Source organism: Heliangelus exortis, chromosome 10 (assembly GCF_036169615.1).
Source record: "Heliangelus exortis chromosome 10, bHelExo1.hap1, whole genome shotgun sequence".
Classification (NCBI taxonomy): Eukaryota; Metazoa; Chordata; class Aves; order Apodiformes; family Trochilidae; genus Heliangelus; species Heliangelus exortis.
Genome location: NC_092431.1, coordinates 21,285,066 through 21,304,634, shown reverse-complemented (window position 1 = coordinate 21,304,634; position 19,569 = coordinate 21,285,066). Strand labels below are relative to the sequence as shown.

General features: G+C 42.7%; 2 long non-coding RNA genes across 7 annotated transcripts in view; one reads left to right on the top strand and one right to left on the bottom strand.

The window, feature by feature from the left end:
* Positions 1 to 19,569, top strand: part of LOC139800593 (uncharacterized) — a 53,864-nt gene that overhangs the window by 23,762 nt on the left and 10,533 nt on the right. For 3 of the 6 annotated variants that reach the window (XR_011727819.1, XR_011727820.1, XR_011727821.1), the window contains exons 4-5: positions 1,427 to 1,487; positions 2,448 to 2,544. This is a non-coding gene — a long non-coding RNA (uncharacterized lncRNA). The other 3 variants (XR_011727823.1, XR_011727824.1, XR_011727822.1) reach the window with 3 other exon arrangements.
* On the bottom strand, positions 7,830 to 18,814 carry LOC139800595 (uncharacterized). Its single transcript, XR_011727826.1, has 3 exons — positions 18,351 to 18,814; positions 10,121 to 10,288; positions 7,830 to 7,990 (listed from the first exon to the last, which is right to left on the bottom strand). It is a non-coding gene; the product is annotated as an uncharacterized lncRNA (long non-coding RNA).

The following is a 19,569-nucleotide window of genomic DNA, read 5'->3' as shown; positions in this document are numbered from 1 at the left end:
TAAAAAATTTTTTTTCTTAATATTGTCAAGACCTTGTCTCAAATCTTACTGATTTCAGGCCGATTGTCTTTGCTTGTACTAACCACAGATTTTAAATCTCTGCAGGTCTGACCACCTGCAGAAGCTGCTGAAGCTGGGAAAAAGAACAAGTAGACTTTATTTCCCATGATTTAATTCCAAAAGCCTTGCACATGTGCTTAATTTAAAGTATGTGTGTATTCTCACTGGAATCACTGGGAATATGCAGATGACAAAAGGTAAGCAGATGTGTCAGTTGTAGGATCTGGGGCTGAAATTAAGACAAGCTTTAACAAAGTTGCAGCTTTAACAAGAGAAGGGGAAATCAAAGGTGACAGCAGCAATAAACAGTCCTAATATTGTGGAGTCAGCCTAAGACACATGTGCAGTGTGACCAGCATCACACCCTAGCTCAAATTTTTAAAATAAATGTTAAAATGAATTCCCAATCACAAATCATGTTCTCTTGTTGAGGAGAAGCAAAGTCTTGAGGATGAAGCCAAGGGAGAGCAAAGCAGTTTGGAGAAAGACATGAACATTGCCTGTTCACTGTGCAGCACAGGAAAAATAAAAGATGACCTCAGAATACTACAGATGTTTATGGTCACAGCAAAGATGAAAGCAAAAAGCAACTGGCTAAGAAACAGCAAAAATTAAGGAAAGGTGACTCTGAAGATGTCTTTTGAAAGCGAGGACAAGAAGTGAGCTTTCCTAAGGATGAGTCAGGGGCAGGGCTGAGGGCAGAGGTTTGGAAGGAAGGAAGGAAGGGAAATCATCCATGGCAGCTGGATCTGCATGGGAGTCAGAGAAGTCAGAGGAGAGAAGGTGATGAAGATCAAATATCAAAGCCAGAGATGGGAAAGACTCAGGTGAAGGTCTCAGCACTCTCAGGAGGAAAGAATTAGCCTCCAGAAGACTCTTAAATATGACTGAGGATAATACAATTAGAAATCATCAAAATCTTTTTTCTTTTACTTGACCTGAAAAATTCTTTCCTGTCACTCATACACTCAGCAGTTTCAATGTACATATAACATATACTATGAGATTAAAAAAAAAAAAAAAAAAAAGTAGCACTGTAAATGTCATTATAATATTCCCTGCTCCAACACTTCATTTTGGCTGATGCTGCTAACTTTTACAGAAGCATTCCTGGTACCACCCTGATGTTTCAGATCACTTTTACCTCCCATTGGTTCCTTTGGGGCAGAATTCCTTCCCTCAGACATCCACTCTTCATACCTCCATGGAGTCATCCCTTTGTTATTGTGTACCTAGGCAAGAGTCAGGCATTTAGTAGGAAGTAAACACATAGGTATCAATATTAATTCTAATTACATTCCAATAACACAAATTGCTTCTTTGTCATTAAGCACCTGTTTAAAGTGATTTTTAAATTTTTTTTTAGCTTAGCACCTCAGTTCTCAGACTGACACCAAGAATGACAGATGACCTCTAAAGACCAGGAGGTAACTTGGCTTGGGGGTGATAACTGTGGGTGGTCTGGAAGGGGAATGAGATAGGAGCTTAGTGAGATTTTCCAAAGGAAAAAGCCTCACAGCAAAATCTTCAGCTCTAATTTATGATGCATGTTACCTGTGTCTTGAAAGTTTTATGCTGACATGGTCAGGGATTTTATTCTTAATATTAATTTCAACATTGACTCCAGGGCAGAGATGGGGCTGAGTCACAGCTTTTGGGGTCCTCGCCACATCAGAAAACCCCTAAAGTTTGAGGGCGTTTGGACTGACAGTTTTGGCTCAAATAATCTCAGGTCTTGTAAACATTTTGGCAGCCTTCCTATTTGTACATACCCAGCGAATGATGATGTGAACCAGCAAAGAAAATAAGTGTGCTAAAATAATCCTCTCCCCCCCTCCTGCTGTGCCTGTGAATGAAACTGAGCCCGTAAGCAAGGAGCAGATCTGCCAGTACCAGCAGGGAGGTTATCTTGGTTTATTTAGTATCATCTTGGCATCTGTTGTTTGCTAAGAAAAATCCCTGTGCAGGGCAGATGGGCAGAACTGGGGAAGGATGCATTTCCACCACACACACGTGCATCTGTCTGACTTCTTCATTTCCTGAGTCTCTCAAACCATCCTGTGTGAAGAGCAGTGACACCCCTGGGGAAAGGCACCTGAACTGATGAGCATTCAGCTCCAGCAGGACAGGACAGTGGTGGGAAAGGCACCTGAACTGATGAGCATTCAGCTCCAGCAGGACAGGACAGTGGTGGGAAAGGCACCTGAACTGATGAGCATTCAGCTCCAGCAGGACAGGACAAGCTTCTTTGGCCAATGTCTCTGCCAAGCAGTTGCCACCTTGCTGCACCCCTGGGCAGGATCTACCTGTGAGCCACTGCTGATGCCAGGACTGTCCTCCCAGTCTCTTTTCTGTCCCTTGACTGCATCTGTCTTCTCTTTCCACAGGTCCCCACCTGTAAAAAGGACAAGAAAAACCAAAGGGGAGTCACCATCAGTGTTTTCTCACCTGCCTGATGTCTTCCATTTAGCAAATGGCCAACAGGTGAGAGAGGGAGGGTGCCAGAAGGATATGAGTTTGTCCTTGTTTATTCACATCTGCTCCCAAACTCCTGCTTTTGGTTTTCTGTGAGCACAAACCACAAGCAAGTGCTGAGGGCTATAGGAGGAGCAGCACGAAATTAGTGCACGTGGAATCAGGATTAGTCCTTAATATGGGACAGAGCAAAAGGGCTCAGGAAGCCACAACAAACAGCTTGCAAAAGAGGGAAGGGGCAGGGGAAGCCAATAATGACAACAATGGTTTTAAGAGAGCAAAGATCCCAAAAATAAAGCCCACAACATTGGTGGTCACTTGTGCTGTGCTTAAGCTGTCATCTGTTGGCTCTGGCAGCCTGCATGTCATTCAGCAGATAAATGGCTTTACCAGAGCCCTCTGGACAAGCAGAATATACAGTGCACGTATTTAAAGCAGACTGCTAGGGCTGGGGGAAACTGTGTTGGTGGTCACAGACACCAAAGAATCAGGTATAGGAAACTCTGAGTAAAGCAGACATATGCTCAGAGGAGAAAATAATGAGAAGCAAACCTTTTTTTTCTTTCCCCCCTTCTTAGCCAACATTTTGGTGATCCAGGCTAATTGCACAGGAGCAGAGCCACCCATAAATTTAAGAATACCCAGAGATTATGTTTGTGTGGCAAACCTGGAAGTGGTCTTTTCTTTCAGGTAGCCAGAGAGCCATACAGTTTGCTTTGGGAAAGCAGAACATTTTATTTGCTCTCATCCCAGTTGCTGTAAGGCACCACATCTGGCTGAGATCCTGCCTACTCTGCAGCCTATTAAAGATGCCACAGCAAAGCAGTTTCAACTGGATGCCATGTGCTGAGCTGCAGCAAAGCAAGAAACAGTGGGATTTTTTTCTTTTTTTCAGATTATTACATGGGCTCAGAAACCCTGAGCCTGTGCAAACATTAAAAAATATTCAAAATATTTTAACTGGAAAACACACCCGTTTGCTGTAATGCCTGTGGATTTCTTATAAAAATATAGGATCTTCTTTTCCACCACCCTCTCAAAGATGAAGTGGGATAATGAAGGAGAATTCTAAACAATTTGCTTGCAGCATGTTTTCATAGGCTGTTTACAGACGGTTTAGTTTATTCATTTATGTACATTTTGTCTCAGTTTTCAAACAAAACCAAACCTTTCCTGGGGGCAGCTTCATCCAAGTTTTGTCTTCTGCTCCATTGTTCTGTGACACACTCCATGGGAACAGGGAAACTGCTGGAACATCCTCCATCCCCATCAGGGCTGCCATGAAGTTCCCAGGGCCAGCAGTTGTGCCTGAGGCTCCCAAAGGGTATTTCTGGGGCACTGCAGCCCCAGGGCTGCTCAGCTTTGGGACCAACCCACCAGTTGTGTTATTTTTTGAAGATGCCTCCGTGTGACAGATTGAACACACTCTCTCCTGTGTGTTTCTTACCATCCCTCTGCCAATGCTCTCTGGGTGTATCAGCCAGATTTATTACTTATGTCTCAGTTTCTTCTTTCCCTCTCGACAGGCTGTGATTAGGATTAGCATTTTCTGTTATCTACTAAGCACACAGGTAAGGGAACAAAAAAACCTGAGCTTTTTTGTACCCCAGGGCAAAGAATCCTCTGCAGATTATTCACTTTTCACACAATATTTCCCACCATATAAGGCAAAAGCAAAGTTTTTAAAACGTTACCTCTACATAACTTTCCAGTTCCTTTTGTTTCTTACTGCTCTACATCACTGGGGTGTCCCGTGCTGAGCAGTTCGTAGGCCAGCACAGGAATTATTTTCAGATGCCAAAGAAAGCTTCAGAACTGCCCTGTCTATTTCCAAACCTAGAAAAAGCAGGCTGTGTCTGGCAGCAGCAGTGTGCATTAAACCTCCTCAAAGCAAGCTTTGTTTTTAAGGAGAGACAACCTGTTTGCATCAAGTGGGACCAAGCTCTTCATTCAAGGCTTTAATGACACCAGATACTACTCTGTCATTCATTAAGCTCTTTTCCTTTTTACCCATAAACACTTTTTTTCTGTATCCTCTTCTTCACTTCCAGTTTTTTAGCCTCTTAGGAAGTCAAAGACCTCTCTGATTACCTCTCGGAACGTACACATTGAATACAGCAGAATCAAAAGAAAATCCATTTTAGTTGTGCAGGAGATTGTTCCTAAAACTGCTGCACACTTCAAGAGTTACCTTAGGGTGACTTTGCTGAAGAACACAACCTTTGCACCCCTCCAGGGAAAGGCAAAGACACAATTTCTGCTCTCTCTGTACTGATTCACAGAACTGGAGCCCATCAGCATTTCCCAGCCTGTGTACATGCAGCACTGAGCCCTCAACCACCTCCCCTCTGGCAAAGAGCACAGTCACAAACCATAATAATGCAACCTGATGGGACCTTGGAGAAATGAGAAGAATTCCTGTAATCATCCCTCTCATTACTTGTCCACTTGTGCTTACGTACACTGGTCCCTCCCTGCTGCAGAGGAGGTCTGGGTGCTGTGCTGGAGTGCTGAAAACTCTCTGGCTGGTTTTGCAAGAAGCATCACAAAGTCTTCCTCCCAAAGAGAAGTGAGGCAATCCTGTCAAAGAAAACCCTGGCTCCCAGAGGAGAAAACAAACCATAACCAATCCAGATGGACATCTCAGAGAACTGCCAGTTTTTCTGCTCCAACCTGGAGTCCCTCACTAGTTCAGTGGCAGTGTTGAAGTCCAGCTCTTAGAATTGTGTATGATGTGGGAAATTCCACTTTTATTTATGCAGAATTCCCTTCCAGCCCTTGGGAGTGCAGAGTTAAAAAAAATAAAAATAATAAAAAAAAATAAAACAAGGACTAGAAAAGCAGAGCAGAAGGGCAAGCAAATTCCTTCCCCCCTCAACCTCAAGCCCTTAGCAGTTGCATGATCGTGAGGAGTGTGATTTATTAAGGAGTTTCTGAGTCATGATCTTGAAGCAGTTAGTGGTGGCAATTTGACATGGATCCCTCAGATAAAGCAAATGCTCTGCAGACACCCAGCCAGGCCCAGGGAGAGCAGAACCCCCTGGAGCAGAACCCCCTCCTGCAGCCCCGTGCTGGGGAGGAAACTGCAGCTGCCTGACCCTGCTCCTGCCACAGGGCTCAGCCCCTGCCAAGGAGGCAGAAACACAGGGCAGGGAGGCAGGGTTGAGGGGTATTTTATTTTACTATTTTATTTTAGCAGAATCTGAATAGCAGCAGAGTAAAAAAATAATTAAAAAAATAAAAATCCTTAGCTACTTTTCCAGCTGCATCAGTTTGGTTCCATGAATGCCAGTACTCCTCTACATCCTCTACGTGAAATTTCCTGCAGCAATTTTGGTAGCACATCACTGAGTAAAAAATGGGCTTCCCTCTTTTTACAGTAATTTTGCTGAGGGAAAACTGAATTGAAGTACTTTGATTTTGGCAGGAACCAATATCAGGGGCACAACTAAGCTGCATCATTTACAAAATTCTAGGGGAACAGTTACTTCAAGGCAAAGCAGAAAGGTTCAAGCATTGAAGCTGCTTTATATATATTCCTAAACTCTCTTTAGAGCTAACCCAACAAATTTGCTTGAAAAAAGGAAGTAGGATAAGAAATTGCAGGAACAGGATTATGATTCTACCAAACAGATTGCAGTAGCATGTGTCTCTAGAATTCTTTCCTCTTGATGTTTCTACCTGCAAGATACAATCTGAGATGACTGGAGAGGGCAGCATTTAAAAGAAGGAGGAAGCAGGGAAGAATGAGAATTCTATATTACCTAATAATTTCAATTAACAATTGAGTCACATTGTGATTGATTCTGCAACATTTCAGCTATAATACTACAGCTATGGAGAAAGGGGACCACTGTTTCAGAAACCACCATCTCTGCCTTCTTCCCATGGATATTTAGAGTGGCTATCAGACCTCTGCAGTGCTTATTAAAACAAAGGTCTTGCTCAAAATAAACTGTAAATTGTTTTATCTTACTGTCATCAGCAGAGAATAAGAATTCATGTTTCAATCTCCAACGAGTGATGTTTACAATCAACTGCACCATTCTCTTGACCACAATCACAGTATCTCATTGAAAAAGGCTTTCATGTGGTTTCAGTGCCACGGGAAGTGATGGCTCATCCTTGATCCAGTTGTCACTGAGTGGATAATTTTAAAAAGCTCCATGTTCATTCCCTTGATTGAGTCATTAACCCAGTGGCTGAACCCTTTACTTCTCCAGTTACACAGCTTGGGTGCCTAATAGCAAAAAAAATTATCTGTGATTCCCCTCAATAATGGGTGCAGTGGGTGTTCCAATAAAGTCAAATACATTTGAACTTTCTTTCCCTTAATGACCTGCTAAATTCTACAGCTTTCCTTTCTCTCTGCTTCTTGTAAAACACCACAGTGAAGCAGAATGTCAGCTCCCTGTGCCACCTGCCCTGTACAGACAGAATGATGGGACAGAGTTCTGCTGTACCCAGTCCACTAATACAGGAACACAGAAAGCTGTTGCCTGGGGAAAAGAAACCATTCTTTGCCTGCTTTTTATGTGCTTGGATTTTTTGAGCTTTATGCATGACATGAAACATTATCAAATAGAGTTAACTAGTTACTGAATTTTTCCATGAGGTATCCTACCTCAGACGCTTCTCCATTTATTTTCTCACATAATTTGCCTTCTCTTGCTCTTTTTTGTTTCATTTTGGCTTTAGCTGTAGAAATTCATCTTGCCCTTACATCCAGAGCAATGCCAGAGTGGTCAGCACAAAACTCTGCCAAATCTGAGCTGTTGGTTGTGTCTCTGCCTGTGTCTGGGCACCCATTTAACTCATTTCCCTGTATTTTGGGCACATGTGGAACAGACAGGATGCAACTGGGAGCAGGAAGGAGGTATTCATTGCAGCAGAGGACAACAGTATTCACCCACAAGCCAGAGAGAGGTGTGCACAGTGCATATAAATATACATATAAATATACATATAAATACCAGTGCAGCTGATAGAAAATCTAGGCAAATGAAATTATATGAAAATGAAATTATGAAGAAAAAATAGTTCTTCCTTCCCTGGCAGTGAATTGCCTTTCTAACCCCTTGATGGCAGGGCATGAGGAGCTCCATACAGATAGACAAAGGTGATTAGATTGGGTCATCCCAATATTAAAATCATCCGACATGTGTTAAATTAGTAACCTTTTAGGAAATCAGTCCAGCTCTATGAGTGAACAGAGAATGCAGCCACTTGTGCTTCACGCACCAATACGTGTGATTTCAAAACCTGCAGCTCTGAACCTGGGGCCATCCCTACCCCACTAAAAAGCAAATCTCCTCCAAGCCAGTGGAAACTGAGCACTGAGCAGAACAGCTTGCAGGAACACATCTCCATTTGTAAGCATTTCAGTGGATGGATGATGACATTTGGGAACATCTGGATCTGATGATGTCCACGGGAGATTCCAAAGTGGTAGTGTCTAAATGTGATGATGAGATAAAGACAAGAGGATTTATTTTAGATTGAAATAAAAGGCCAGGCTCAGCTCAGGGATTCAGGTGTGGGACCTCAGGTGGCAGCTTGAACACCTCAGCTCTTGGGAACCCCCAGCCACAGCCACCTCTCCTCTCTTCTCCGAGCAGCCCTGCAGCTGCTCCCCAGCCAAAATTCTTAACAGGCTTGTGCTTCCCAAACTATGTGGCTGTAATTCAAACCATGCACTGCTCACCATAATTAAGAACCAAGCTCTGAGTCCAGAACAATAGTCTGCTCAAGCACTAGCACATGGGAGCAAAATGAGACTTTTCTGTCTTGGCTCCCGCTCACTTTCATCGGGTTTTTTTCCTCCTCCAAACAAAACCTTAGCTTCCCCTCTCCTCCCTGAAGCAGATCCATGGGCAGTTTTCAGGTTACCAGAGACTCCTCCAGACCTTCCTCACCACAGAAACGGAGCCACAGAATTCTCCCTCACGGACTGTCACTCCCCAGTGCCGAAGCAATAAATCCAGGATTTCTGACTTAGAGATTGCTCCTTTGGAGCTGAGACACCGAAAACTGACGAGGCACCGATATTTCTGGTCCTCTCCATCTATGTTTGGTGTGGAAGAGGAGAGGAAATGGTGGCTTTACACAAACTTTGCTGTTGCTTAAACCGCTGCTGACTCGAGAACCACTTCGTGCCTGAGCCTGCCCAAGGGCAGCCTTGGGGACAGCTCTGACAGCCAAGAACAGCTCGTATGGAGCAGCCCTGGGGGATTTCTGGTTTCCCACTACATTCCCTGCTCCACCACCCAAAGGCTGAGAGAAACAAAATCACTTTTATTACACGGTTTGCCTCTGTCAGGCCAATTTCCTGCTGGGCTCTGCAGCCAAAGGAAGGCTTGGTGTCCCTTAGGAGAGAGAGGGTCTTCCTCATCCCTGGGGGACAGGACACCTCTGACCACATCTGCACCAAGCCTTGGGGTATGCACAGCCACTGCTAACAGGTCCCACCTTCCACACAGACTGAAGGTTTCAACTAAGATTGCAGAAAACAACACAGACGTGTAACCAGAAGGAAAAGCCACTCTGCAGGGGAAAAGAAGCAGGGAGAAGAGTCTCTTCCTCCAAGCACTAGGCTTTTGAAAGAGGACTTTCCCCATTTCAAGCTACTGACAAAGATATCAACCCAGGAAATATTTTCTGTTTTGCAAAACAAAGTCCTGCAAAGGAGGCCAGCGAAGAAACCTAAAATATATTTTGAAGATCTGAAATCAAAACCATGTGGAGACTTGTGGGAAAATGCAGCAGACAGGGGTTAACAAAGAGGAAATATCAGCCAGGTTCTAGTCCTACTTTTTTGATATTTATTCCTTGCAAAGGGAACAATGTCCCACGGAAAGGCCACCACGAGTCTCTGTAGGTGCAGAATTTGCAAAAATTAGAGGGATGAGCTGAAAATCTAAGCAGTCAGTGAGGGAGTCACAGCTAATGATGGGTCCTGTTTCTGCAAGGAATGTTAGGAGCAGCTCAGGTAGAGTCCCAAGAGACTGTCCCCTTAGAGGTGACCTCCCAGCTCAGTGATGGATGAAACACCTGAGGGTTTGGGGGTGGGAAGTAAAGGGGGGAGTTCTTCTCCATTGCTGGCTGCCTTGGTCTCTGGTGTGCCTCCCCGGTAGGGGTTGTGGGACCACAAAACCCCTCCAAAGTCAGTGAAAGAAGGATACTTAGCCTGCTGCATTTTGTGAGTGGGAAGGGCAAGAGCCACCAGAAGAGCTCCACAGCATGATCCAGCTGGGAGACCATGATTTGGAGGAGCCCAAAATTATTCTTCCATTAACAGATCCTTTACCCTCATCATGGGCACTGCTCATGGCAGCTTTCTCTCTCACTCCAGCTAATTAAATTGAAACACAAAAGCACAACAGGTAGATTAAGGGCCTTTCTATTCCCTAATTAGCCCTTGCTATCATTAAATCAGAAGTGTCTGAGATGTTCCTTGTATAAAATAACCACTGAGCTTAGGCAGCACCCCTGCCTGATTACTTAGCTATTGAAAAACAAGACAGCTGCAATGGTTATGTCATTTTTCCATGGAAGGCTCAGGAGGAATTAAGAGACATCCACTTACCAGTCTGTGGCTCATTTCTACTTGGGAAGCAGGGATTTGTTGCCAGGAGCTCAGACACTATTGTCATGCCATTAACAATGTTCCTACAATTCCCAGCTGCTCTGTGGTGTGTGATGGGACGTGGGTGATGCTGCTCACTGCTGGCCTGGTGCTTCAGCATGGCTTGGCCTGCAAGAAGAGGGAGAAAGGCACCATTGGTCATGTCAGTCTCATTTTGCTATTGGCACCAGGACTGCTTCTTGCCTGCTGAAGGTACCCGTGCTACCCGTGAGCCACATAAGGACCAGCATTTCAGTGTCCAGAGCCATCAGGCCAGCATTTCTTTCTGTTTCAGCCTTGCAATCAATGGGTGAATCAGTGGTGAGAATTGCCTAATGCTTCTCTGCTTTTGAGCCAGATGTACACATTCAAACACTTCTGAGGTCTTAGAGCACAGAGCTTTTTCTCCAAGGTCTCCTTTACCTCCAAACACATGGCCTTACACATACCCATCATGCTGCTCCTTCTTTCCTTTAGAATCCTAATCTTAAACATCACAAAGATAAAACTCACCTGGGCTTTTCCCAAAACAACTGGAAAGTGCAATTTATACAAGTTTCTAAATCCAGCCCCAGCTGCTGTTTGTAGGGAATTCATTTTGGTTATGGAAACAAATAATTACATTTCTTTTCAGGCAATACCAAACACTAGTTTCAAGCAGAAATCCAACAAGGTAAAACAGCCTTACACCAAAATAACTGTTACTACAACATCTTGTGGAGAAAGCCAACTGCTCCTAAGTAGGCACCATGGAAGGGCAAGCATGCCTGGAGTTAACAACTTGTAAAGTTAAATGCTATTAAGAATAATTACCCTATGATTACAGCAGAGTGTTATGTATACTCTGTCTCAGCTTTACATTTAAAATGAAACTCTAACTCTTGTCTGTCACTGTCAGAGATTAATATTCTGTACAGAAGAAAATTTGCATAAAGAAAATATTGTCCTAAGAACACTGGATACTCCCCTCCAGCTCCAGAAATAAAATAAAGTGTGAAAGCATGAAATGAAGAACCAAGAGCATGGGATGGAACATTAAATGCCACCTCAGCATTTTTCAGAGCCAGCTCCTCACCCTTTGCTGGGTTGCCCTGAATCTCTGGGTCCTGACTGCCCCCCAGGCACTGAGCACACACATGGGGATCCCAGCATCAAGGCAAACCACTGCCTGGAGGGCAGCACAGAACCCTCAGCACATCTGGGGCTGATCCATCTTTCATTGTTTTAGTCAGAACCTTTGGTACAGGCCTGAACCCCCCCAGAAAGCTGTCCTTGAAGGGCTCCTCCACAAAGATTACAGTCAAAAGAGGCCACTTGGTTACTTACAGGCTTTGGTACTGGCAATACAGGAGGAGAAAAATCATCTTGTCAGACCCCTGTCAAACCTCCTTAAGTCACTACAGATTTTTTCTTTGTGGCTTGGCATCAGCTGTATAGAATATTCTGGGAGATGTCTAAAATAATACCTGGCTTTCTGCAGAGTCAGTGATTCTGAGAGACTGGGAGGATGAGAAAACTCTGAGTGCATTGCACTCCCTTCTGAACTGCCAGGCAAGTGATGAGTCTGGTGAGAAAAAAGAGAATTTTGTATTGAACAAGAGGCAGGCATGCTCAAGAGTCCCAGCAGAGCTGCCTTCTGCCCAGCTGGTGAAGCAAACATCCATTTTTACCATTTCCCTCAGGGCTTGCATTTCCATATGAACACCTCTGATGTGCAGTCCCTTGCCTACCTGTATGCAGGGAAGGGACTGTGGGAAGGGTAGGAACACACATGCAGGAAATACAGGAGGGGTAAATAGCAGGAGAATTAGTGGGTTGAAGTAAAAAAGAAGACAATGTGAGACAGGGAGGATTCACACACATGCAGGATCAGTCATCTGTTCAGTTGTAGACACTTCAGTTAAACTCCTATGCATTTTCTCACCAAGCTAGTATTTCAAAATCTGCCAACTACTTACAGTTCCCAGGCTCTGCTAGAAAACTCACTATAATTTGTTGCAATGATTCTGATGTAAGAAAAGCTCACATTTTGTTTTTCAAAGAATTTTTCGATTCCTCTGACATACAAACCAACACAGGTCACAGGTAGAGCTGAAAAATGATTGCTTGCACTCAGCTTCTTTTCTTGAGAAGCTGAGAGTCAGAGGGAAGCAGAGAGCCCAAATGAGGTAAAATATTGGTGTGCAGATCACCTGCCCTTTGTTCTGAGGGCTGGGTATGAGCCTGATGGAGAACCAGGGGAACAGCTCCAATGCCCTGAGTATGGGTGGCTGCAAAAGAAACAGGGGGGGACTGAATAAATAATGCCAGGAATTCAGTCGGCTGAAAGCATGTGGAGAAATGGAAATTAAATACTCTCTGTACTTCCCAGTTAGACCCAGAGATGGGAAGAGGAAGAGGAAAAGGCCACTGAAGGTAGAGCTGCCACAGTGGCTCCTACTGGGTCAGGAAACAGGGAATATAGGGCCAGAGTTCTTAAGAAGGAAGAGTGCCTGTTCTACAGAGATGTTTTTAACAGGGAGTTTAATATCTGAAAAGGGGTTTGGGACCTAGAACAGGGATGAACGTGCTTAGAATTTACTCTAAGAAGTGTCACCCTCCCTGGGTTTTATCCTCTTCATCTGTAAGCAATCTCTTGCTGGATGTGAAGGGTTTTTTTATGATCACAGTGTAAATTTACTCCTATGGTAGATTTTACACACTACTGTAGGGTCATCATCAATCACTTTCTTGGACCTAAGTCTTGATGTTTCACTAAATATATGCCCTGGAACTTGGAAACAATAGCACTAACAAACTTTGGGCACTGAGATAAATATTTCATCAACTACATCAAAGATTCAAGACCTTTTCATAGGCTTTGCCTGACTCTCCAATAAATCAGGATGGATACATTCCATAGGCATGTGTATCTCTGGATCAAAACTGAGTTTCAGAAGTTTGTAAGCATATACTCCAACTGTTGAAACTTCAAGGGACCTCACAGTCAGCAAAGAAATTCTTTGGTTCACTTTTTTGGGACAGAGTAGATACTTTCCACATGAGAAAGGACCATGCTCCAGTGTTGAGCTAAATAAAGTTGCTGATGCACTGGAAATCTGGGAAAGTACTGGGAAACAGATTGCAAGGAAAACTTTGACAGCAGAGGAGTCTCAGACACTCAGATCAGCTGAGTGCTGTCTCCCTGAGATTCCACAATCACATCAAACCTTTCAACCTTTTATTGCAGTAAATGTGCTAAACCTGCCAGGGAAAATGAGTTCTGGCCAGGGGAAGAGATGATGTGGAGAAATGCAGTTTTTTTGTTGTCACTGATGTTTTAATAAAACCAGTTTTGTCCACTTCACAGAGACCACGTGTTGAAATACAGACAGCACATCATTATAAGACCCTGAAAACTATTGGGTTTTATTTCTCCATACTAAAATAGTTTTCAATGCTCCTCAAGCTGTCTCTATCTTTTCCCTGACTGGCTTTGTGTTTTGAGAGCCTTGCCTGAGACTTGCTTTGTAACTTTCCTAAAGGAAATAACTCTTGTAGAGTAGAGCTTTTAATGAGAAATCATTAAAGCTCCTACACGAAATCATTTAAGAACCTACATGAAATTTTCAGCTGAAAGCACAACATGAACCTAACGCTCCTGTAATATTTTATGAACCACAAGAATCATGCAATCACAAAAATAATAAAAAAAAAAAGGTCTGAGTCACATTGCACAGGGTCCTGAGTCTGTCCTGGTTAATGTATGCAAGTGTGGCAGAAATTTCACTCAGGCCCTTTGTCTCAGCTTTGGAGAAAAAGAAGAAAAAAGATCTTGTGGCATCTCAGGGATGCAGCCAACAAAATTACTGGTTTTCTTTTTTTTCTCTGCTATTGTCTGAGTTAGGAAACTAGAAAACTTATTGCAGTGAACTGAACATCTGAAAGACAAAGGTAAAATTAAACCTGAATATCCTTGATATGAGTCCTTTGATGTAAGGCTTAATTCAGCTGAGTTATGAGTGTGGAAGCTCGTGGGATGTCTTATGTCTCCTACCACAGCAGAAAAGAATTCTCTGAACAGTCTGTAGTAAAATATCTGAGGCAGATGTTATTTCTACCAGCACGAACCAAGGGTCCTCAGTGTTTGACTTTCAAAATCCCCTCTAAGTTCTTTACTGAGACATAAAATGATTTGTTTATTAAATCTCTAATTTTGCAAAACTTGTGAGGTCCAGCATGAAATGTCTGATTCTCTGCAACCTCCAGTGCATTTCTTTCATCTCTTTAAGAACCTATCTCCTTCAGGCCAACACCAAGTGATATATTTATAACCTAAGAAGACAGCAGAGATCCTTTTTCCTTACTAGATTCATCATAAATAGTTACCAATATATTATTATTATTGCATTTTATTCTTGCAGATACATGGAATCAGTCATTGAGCTGCACTTCACATATTTCTTGAATATGTGAAAAAATTTACTTCCTACTGCTCTCCTTCTCTCAAAATATTTCAAAGGTGGTTTTATATATCATATAGAAAAGACTCACTTTATTGATTCTCACTCAGTGGCAGAATGCAGTAAAACTACACACTGAAGAACAGCTGATGTCAAGAAATACAAGCAGGGACTTCCCTGAAATCAATGTGCAATTGGCAGATTTTTGTTTCCTCAGTGGTCTGATCTGGCAGCCACAGCTCTGGAGTTTTCCCTGCTGCTGTTCCTGTGAAAAGGAAACAGTCATGGACCCCCTCAGGATGGGAATTTTGTTGCTTTCCAAATACTGTACAGATTTCTACATGTCTCAGTAGAACCTGTATGTAACTGTGCAAAGAAATCACCATAGATATGGATTGGATAATGCTCTGTTGCACATTTATACAAGGAAAAAGCAGATTCAGGCTTATAAAGAGGAGATACAGTGGCTCCTCACTATCAAGGCTTCTCCAGAAATATTCTTTCAACGTCGAAGATATGCCACATCATTTACATGCATAAAAACTAGGAAAAAAATGAATAAAAACTAGGAATACCTCTTATGCCATGCTCTGCACACTTGCAGCTCCCTCTGTCTCTGCTTTCTGATGCTTCCTTCTTGTTGTACTCCTCAGGATCTTCTCCAGGAGGCTGATGCAGTGGGAGGAAGGGGAGCAGCACTAAGGACTTCATTTTCCCTGTTGCTGGGATCCATCCTGGAGGCTCTGACAAGTGGTTAGAGCTGAGTTTATGTTCCCTGACAAAGCAAAAGAAGTTTCCTGATCATCTGTTTGGAGGAGTTACCACTACATTATCTGTGTCTGTCAGTGCTCCTGAAGAATCTCAGTACCTGAAAACACTTCCCAATGTGCTGCTCATCTCTCTAGATATAGAGTCCTCATTAACATCTGGTCATTAAATGCTGGACTTCCACTAATTAATATTACTTCACTCATCATAAAATATTTTGTTTTGAGTTGCATGAGAAGTCCAACCACCCCTGCTAGTGCCCAATGCCAACTGCTCAGGAAAAGCTTCCCCATGAGTTGTGTGCAGTGCCAGTCCCCAATTCCATGTTCTGTCCCCTAATCCTTGTGCATGCTGCACTCTGCAGTGCTGCTGCTGCTGAAGCCAGGACATAACTCATGGTTATGTCACAGGGACAGGGAGGTGACACCAGGACAAGCAATTCTTTGAGACATCAGTGTTAGGATGTGCTCAGACACATCAGGGTTCATCCTCCCTAGTGGCAGAATCTCAGCAGAAACCTGATGTAGCTCACACAGTAAGCAAGAGGAACCCCTCCCCCCCCCCAGTATTCTGGATTTCTGTGCACCTCTAACCAAAGCATTTGAGACCTGTGGGCTTAAAAAAACAACCAACCAAACACATCTTCTCAGTAGCTGTGAACCCTTTTGTTAGACTGTAAGCAAAACATATTTAAAAACCTTTACGTTCAGGTCTAACCGTGACATTTTTTGGTCCTTTTCCAAATACGTTTTACTTTTCTAGATGTGAAAAGCTCCATTTCTATGAAGTTCAGCACACAAGAGTTCAGAAAACATCACAGAGAACCCCAGTGTTGACAGAACCAGAGGCATTGTGTAGCTGAGCTCCCATTTAGAGGCAGGAGCATCCCTGGGGTCCCAGCTCCCTGTCCTGGAGCAGAGCTGAACACACACAGCCAGAGCTTGGGGTGCCAGCTGGCACAGGAGGTGAGCACTGCAGAATCACTTGGCCCACCCACATAGACAGTGGTTAAACCCAGTAAATAGAAATACAAGAGGAGTTTTATAGAAAGGCCAGACCATAAATAACTAAAATCTATTGGATAAATACGTTTACATCAGGCAGAGCTCAGCAGCCAAACTTCACCTTGTATAAAAATTTTTGGAGCGCGCGTTGTTGCCAAATGTCATTTACACAAAAAAACCTGAAATTAACCAAAGTTTTTGTTGCCTCATGCGGCCAGCTACAGAAGTAGAAGCCTATCTCACCACAAGATATGCTAGATTTTAATATGCAGCTATCTTTGCACCGAGAAAAAAAACAACTCTGATATTTGTAAATTAGTTTTCCTCAAAATTCAGCTCATTCTGCAGTTTTCTCATAAATGTGATGCTGGTAACAACTGTATGGGCAAAGATGAAAACTGCCTGGGTTAGAAAGTTCCCTTTGTTACCTGTACTTGGGCATTTAAGGGAATTACAGGAAGATATGAAGAAGTGTGCTCTTCTCTCTTTTATTTATCATTTGCATTTACCTAAACAAGAGCAAGACAAGCACCCTTAGGGATATCAGAGCTCCAACTTAAGAGCAATTAATAAAAAAGATAATTATAATTATCATTTAATTACATATAAAATTATTATTTTATATATATATAATTATAATAATTATTATTAAGTGAGTTTTCCCACTCAGTTATAAAACAATGCTCCAGTTTAAAAATTGTCGAGGACAATTATTCTTAAAAATGCAGGAAGACTATTAAATAATACATTTTCTTTTTTTAAAAGATGAACACAGGATTTCAATCATTTGAAATTTGTATTGCACAGGAATGATATTTCCCTTCCCTATGCCTCTGCTCTGTGGCACTGCAAAGGTGACACATTTCCCTGTGGTGACAGAAAAGGTCAGGAAGGTAAAGGGCCAAAAGGAGCTGATCTTGTTCCTGTATTGATCTGATCTGCTCTGGGATTAAACAGCAAAAACTTTACCTGAACTGGTTCCTGTAAACTGGAGGACAGAAATCAAAGCTAAAATCCCACTGCTCTTCCAGTCCCTGCCCAAGTCTGTCACATGGCTCACAAATCAAATCTCTGGGGCAGCACAGACCCCAGGACACAGGAGGCAAAGAAACCATCAGGAATTGGAGAGTCAAATATCAACACCTACCCATAAATCCATTTTCTTCTCTGCTTTCAGACTGATGCAGTAAAAGTGGTGTTCTCAGCACAGGATTTCCTAAACAAGTTTCCTGTGTGCTTCCATAATTTTTTTCATAGCTATCTTCCTACAAGTTGTAAAAGAGGAAAACCAACCAGAAACCTCATAACAACAACTGAAACAAAACCAAAGCAAACCCTATAAGACCAAGCTATTTTGGAGAGAAAACTTTATTACACTGCCCTTATGACAAAGCTTTACAGGAAAAATAAACATTTCTTAATGCTGTGCACAACCAGCCTGTCTTCTGAGCAAGACAGCATCAAAGCAAGGAATTCATTAGCATTCAAGAAAAGACCAGACAGTTATAAGACAGAAAGAAGAGCCATCATCATACTGAATGAGGAAAACATATTTTGCTCAATCTATAAAAGAAAACTGTGTGTCTCAGAACATGATCCAACCTCTACAAGTCAGGAAATTAACTTGAGAGTTAATATGAAGTTTTACAGACTGTTTTTTTGAGCAGTGAGCTTGGGCAGCATTTGAGCCAGGTACCACAGAGCTGATCTGAGCCTGAAATGAGGTCTGCATTTGGGATGTGCTGGAGAAACCCCCAAAGCCTGCAGGATGGGCTTGTCTGCAGCTGCTCACTGAATCCCATTCATCAGATCTGCTGTGGATTCCTCAGCCAGAGCCTCCCTAGATGTTAAAATAACTCCACACCAAGAACTGAAGTTTGATTCCCCCAGGCTGAGTGAGGAAGATTCCCCAACGCCACTTGGATCAGAAAATACCAGAGCTGATAAGAGGGGATGCACACAGGGCTCTCCACCTACCTCTTTCTGAGGGAGAACAAACACATTCTCAGGTTCCATTTGAGGTGTAGGCACAATTTCACATCGTTTTCATCTTTTCTTCATTTTCACCTGGTTTGACCAGAATTCCTGAAGTTTTACTTCATGCATTTGCTCCCTTCCAGGTTCTCCCTTCCAGACCCCAGGCAGGGTTTCATTCTTGGCAGGCCAGGCAGGGCTCCCAGAGCATGGTACCAATTAGGGGAGTCCACACTTTGGCTGCAAAGAAAGGAAAGATGCAGAGCTTGGCGTGGGATGAAAATGGATCACTGGACTGTAGCTGACACCTGGCTCCCCAGAACCATTTCCCCCCTGGGTATTTTGTCAGAGCACTTTGCTAAGGAAGAAAATCTCCTGCAAAAGCAGGAGAGCATCACTGATCACACCCATCAGAGCCTCCTGAAAAATGAACTCTGACTTCAAAAGGGGCTTTGAAGTAAAAGCACACAGACAATAATAATAATAATAATAATAATAATAATAATAGGATCTTACCTTTCCCTTTCCTTTCCTGAGCTCTACCCTTGGATCTTTCCCTCTTTCACTCCATTCTTCACCAAAGATTTTGACCACTGCACCCATCTCCTCTGTACTTTATGCCACATGTGAAAAACCCCCAAGGTTCCACCTGCTTTACAGCTCAAGTATGTATTTCTTTCTCATTAGCACATACCAGATTAATTAAAGTTTTCAACACTGTGGGAAAATGATCTGAATGGGACCCGTATGTTCAAAATGGAAATGCTCAGTGTTTTGTTTTCATACTTCATGAATTAAGGCACTATTTAATTTTTTTTTCCTTAGCTGCTGGTAAGTTTTCTTGATAACCATTCCTGATGGCTACTGTCTGTCACTGAATAAAGTTAAATTATCATATATACCATCAATTTGGGGGGTTTCTCTGCGGGAGATTCACATTACAGGAGAATATGCATTAAAGATCTCTTTGTATTTTCATGGAGGAAATAAAAGTAACTGACTATAATTTTACCCTTACCACTAATGAATTCACACTGAATAATGAAAATATTGAACCCTCTACCAGTGACACAATTTCCAAAACTAATCTCTTCACAGAATTGTGGTAGGATGAATCACACACAAGGACTATTAGGAAAAGAAAAGCTCTTAGAGAACTGCTAAAGAGGAATGTTTACAATTTATATTTCAACATGAGTAGAAATCTCATCAAATAGCTTTC